The sequence below is a fragment of the Sinocyclocheilus anshuiensis genome, unplaced genomic scaffold (assembly GCF_001515605.1).
Source record: "Sinocyclocheilus anshuiensis isolate Anshui unplaced genomic scaffold, SAMN03320099.WGS_v1.1 scaffold432, whole genome shotgun sequence".
Lineage (NCBI taxonomy): Eukaryota > Metazoa > Chordata > Actinopteri > Cypriniformes > Cyprinidae > Sinocyclocheilus > Sinocyclocheilus anshuiensis.
This window is the reverse complement of record NW_015557124.1, coordinates 1,470,784-1,475,531: the sequence shown is the minus strand read 5'-3', so window position 1 is coordinate 1,475,531 and position 4,748 is coordinate 1,470,784. Positions and strand designations below refer to the sequence as shown.

The 4,748-nt window shown below is 39.8% G+C and overlaps 1 protein-coding gene across 2 annotated transcripts in view; it reads left to right on the top strand.

The window, feature by feature from the left end:
* Nucleotides 1–478: 478 nt before the first annotated feature.
* The window catches only part of LOC107677850 (FERM, RhoGEF and pleckstrin domain-containing protein 1-like), an 88,429-nt gene continuing 84,159 nt past the window's right edge, over nucleotides 479–4,748 (top strand). For both annotated transcript variants that reach the window (XM_016472912.1, XM_016472911.1), the window contains exon 1: nucleotides 479–642. The gene's annotated coding sequence lies outside the window, so the exon portion shown is untranslated. The remainder of the gene's footprint in view (nucleotides 643–4,748) is intronic.

The following is a 4,748-nucleotide window of genomic DNA, read 5'->3' as shown; positions in this document are numbered from 1 at the left end:
GCCCCCCCCCCCCCCCACCACCCTTTATTTGTTTATTTATTTGAAGGGAAGTGATGCATCCACAGCTTGGTGGCGCTGTTACTCATCACAGTACTTTATATTATTATTTTTGAAGTTCCTGGAAGCTTTTATTTGAATCGCTTGTGATTTCCTAGTCCTTGAATTGTACATATGTACTGTGGCTTTTTACCATGGTATAGTGAAATGTGGTACATTGGTACCACTTGACTTAAGTTACCATCCCAGATGGTAATAATGTGATACACTCCAATGTTCTTCCAAGAATACTATGGTACTGCATGCCCAAAAACATGGTACAGTTTTGAACTTTGGAAGAAGTTGCCTCAGGACTTGAGCAGGTGGAGTTTGAATCCACCGGCAGGTGTCGCTGTTCTCATCACGACATTCATGAGGCTGTAGTGCTGGTGTTGGAGGCTGGAGGCGGTGTTTTATTGTATGAAATCGGGTTGGGATCAGTTCGGTTATGGCGTCTGGGAAGACGGTGGATTGCAGCACTTTCCGCGAATAATCGCAATCGAACCGACTTCAGCCGCTACTCTGCGCGTTACTTCCGCGAAATATCATTTAACAACATAGTTACGGAGCTATCCAGACGCAAGGAGTATTAATTCAGCAGTAAAGGTAAGATTCTGGGTTATTTTATTGGCTCGCAATAAACCTGCGGCAGCGAATAAGAGTAACTATTAATCTTACGATCGCTAGATAAATTGTAGCGGTTTCCATGGCTACACGATTAAATCTCTCGCGCCGCCGCTGTTGCCACGCGTCACATTGTATGTTTCCACCACTCCTCACCTCTGAACATCAACAATGTACTATAGTGCTTTTCTGCAGAACTGTGCTGTACTTTTACGTTTAGCAAACATACTATAGTGATACCATGTTTTGTTTGATCTTACAAAAGTACCTTGGGAGTATACATGGTATAGTGATGGTAGTTTATTTAAATGGCACTCCAAGGTAGTTCCAACATTGCATTGGCCCTTGTCCAAAAACATAGTATTACCTTGTTGCAATTTTGGTACCATAGTAATACAATAGTTTACAAATGGTTTTCTTTAAAAATATCTTGGTATTATTTGATAACATCAACCATACAATGGTATTACCACAGTATGGTCACATTGCTTTTCCCTCAGCCTGCTTTTTAACTAATGCAGCTCATCATATTGATGTATGGACTTAAACCAGAAGTAGATGAAGCACATATATTGACATTTTTCTTAATTGCATTAATTTTTCACGTGATGTGGTATTTTAAGTGCAGGGGTGTGCTGGACATTATGGAATTTCCCTGTCACTGGAATTATTGATTCGGCTAAAACACACACACACACACACACACACACACACACACAGCCAATGCAGCTTAACCTACTAACATCTGAACCTCAGGGATTACTTGACTAACCTACATCTGCTGGCCCACTGTAAGCACACGCTTTGGCATGGATTTCCAAAGTCTTTTAGCAAAATGACCACGGTAATCATCATTTCTACAGTTTTAGCTTGATATTTCCCATCTTTAAAATTCAAAACAACATTTCATGCCATAATTATAGCCATTTATTCCCGAATTTATTATGGTGATCATTATTGTTAATAATAATGTATTATAATGTATTAATATATATATATATATATATATATATATATATATATGCAGGGGGTTGTGGGTAATTACTAGATGGTTAGTCAAAATAACATCTTAATAAATAACAGAACACTTTTCTCATCATTACACGACATGCACGGTAAAGTGTGTACTTGTTACTTAAAAGTTATGGGGCATCGCAACGACACCACTGCCAACTAAAAACGGAAAACTTTTTATGCATTTTAGCTGTTTTGGAGGCCTGAAAACAAACTTTGGAAATGGGTTTCAAAAGTGCACGTTTTTAGAAACAATACTGTTACTGTCTCCGTGAAAACTACGAAAATGCAAATTTGTGAAAACGGTGACATCATGCGTAAGCGTGTTACGTGTTCAGTCTGTAGGAATGCATATGTGTGCATGCAAAGTATCATCGCCAACTACTGGCCTGGCATGATAATACTATGGTGGCCCAGTAGTGCACAACACAACAAAAACTCCACAACACATAGGACTAATTTCGTTGTTTTGTGCTAATTTTGCTGTGTTGCGGCTTGTTTCCATTGTGTTGTGCTAATTTTTTAATATATCAGTCACGTTCATGTTTTCTTTTGTTACAGTGGTTTTTGATTAATCCTCTCCTGTTCCCCATTCTGTTAGTCATCATCCTCTGTGTATTTAAACCCTGAGTTCTCTTCTGTTTCTTTGTCTTGTGTTGAAGTTATGTTCATTTTGTTGTGGTGGTGCTCTTTCATTTTCTTAGTGTGTTTATTGCTCATTCCGCATCATGTGTCTTTCCCTTTTGGATTACCACCAAATTACTACCTGACAATCATCATACATCATACATGTTATAAAGAACTCTCTGATTTACATTACAGCCAAAATTTCATCTTACGTTTTGCCTATATAAATAACAGCAACTGCACTTGTTTCCGTTGTGTTGCGACTTGTTTCTGATGTGTTGTGCTAATTACGTTGTGTTTCATCTTGTTTCTGTTGTGTTGTGGCTTGTTTCTGTTGTGTTGCGACTTGTTTCTGTTGTGTTGTGCTAATTACGTTGTGTTGCATCTTGTTTCCGTTGTGTTGCGACTTGTTTCTTTTGTGTTGTGCTAATTACGTTGTGTTGCATCTTGTTTCCGTTGTGTTGTGGCTTGTTTCTTTTGTGTTGTGCTAATTTTGATGTTGTGGCTTGTTTCTGTTGCATTGCGACTTGTTTCTGTTGTGTTGCGGCTTGTTTCCGTTGTGTTGCAGCTTGTTTCCGTTGTGTTGCAGCTTCTTTCCATTGTGTTGCAACTTGTTCCTGTTGTGTTGCGACTTTTTTCCATTGTGTTGCGACTTGTTTCCGTTGTGTTGCTACTTTCTTCTGTTACGTTGCGACTTTTTTCCATTGTGTTGCGACTTGTTTCCGTTGTGTTGCTACTTTCTTCTGTTACGTTGCGACTTTTTTCCATTGTGTTGCGACTTGTTTCCGTTGTGTTGCTACTTTCTTCTGTTACGTTGCGACTTTTTTCCATTGTGTTGCGACTTGTTTCCATTGTGTTGCTACTTTCTTAAGTTACGTTGCGACTTGTTTCCGTTGTGTTGCTACTTTCTTCTGTTACGTTGCGACTTGTTTCCGTTGTGTTGCTACTTTCTTCTGTTACGTTGCGACTTTTTTTCCATTGTGTTGAGGCTTGTTTCTGTTGTGATTTCATTGTGTTGTGCACTACTGAGCCCACCGTATAATACAGCACTTTTAGTCATTTATGTGAATCCGTGTGAATGCAAAGAAAAACTTGTCTGTTTTTAGTACAATCATTGTCGTGCATGTTTGAGCATGTTAATCACAATACAAATTTTCAGTATTGTTTTGCAAACATTAGTATTTAGACAATATGATAAGTGTCGTACTCGTTTAGTATGTTTATAAGCAGTATAGAACGAGTCATCCACAAAGTCTGCTTTACAGAGTTTCCCTTCCCATCAGTCCCTGGGCCAGCGGTGTTGATCCATGCGCTCAGATGTGTATGTTGAGTCTGTCTCACACTGAAGCCTCTGTTTCACTCCGTGCGCCTCAATGAACACTGGGAACTTTCAGGCAAACAAGTTGAAAGGCAGGTTAACTACCCGAGCGAGAGTCTGGGAACGAACCCACGCTGCACGCATTGTGTTCCTCGTTCACTGTTTTCTGTGATGGGTGTGTGTGTGTTTGTATAGGATGGAAAAAGAAAGATGTTTGCGTGAGAGTGTTTAAATAAAGTAACAGTTTGGGAAGGCATCAAATACCCTGTTTTACCCTGCATGAGATCATTGACTAGCGACTTGCTATTGAAATAGGTTTGCACTTTGGTTTTAATGAGACATAATAGCTTTTGCTCCAGAAGTACTTCCTGTTTCTTCTCTGAGATGAGTTGTTTATCTGTGTGTGACCTTCCTTCTGTGTTCACATGCTTCCTACTTTGTGTAAAACTTTCCCATTTGTGGCCTGCTTGCAGAGGTTTCCCTTTCGCTCGTTTGTCAGCGTTCACTGTGATGGGTTAGAATGAGATGCTTCCTGCTAATGGCCAATTAAAGAAAGACGTGCTGCACTGCATCAGGACGCTCTTATATAATAACACCGTGGTAGCCACATAGCAACAAACAGATAGCAGTGCATAGCAATGCCCTAGCGACCAGCTAACGATGCCCTAGCATCCATCCAGAACACTGTAGGAAGTACATTGCAACGTGCTTAAAACCACTCAGAATGCCTTAGCAACCACATAGCAAGATACCACAACTCCCTAGCAACTGCTTAGCAATGTCTTTAATGAATAAGAAACAGGAAACTTTCTAAGCATTTTGGCTGTTCATTTACACGTCAATGGCGTCTTGGAGCCTAAAAACTAAAACATATTAAAGGGTTAGTTCACCCAAAAATGAAAATTCTGTCATTAATTACTCACCCTCATGTCGTTTCAAACCCGCAAGACCTTCGTTCATCTTCGGAACACAAATTAAGATATTTTTGATGGAATCTGAGAGCTGTCTGACCCTGCATAGACAACGACACAACTGTAATGTTCACATGGTCCAGAAACGTAGCAAAGAGATCGGTAAAATAATCCATGTGACATCAGGGGTTCAACCGTAATTTTACGAAGCTACGAGA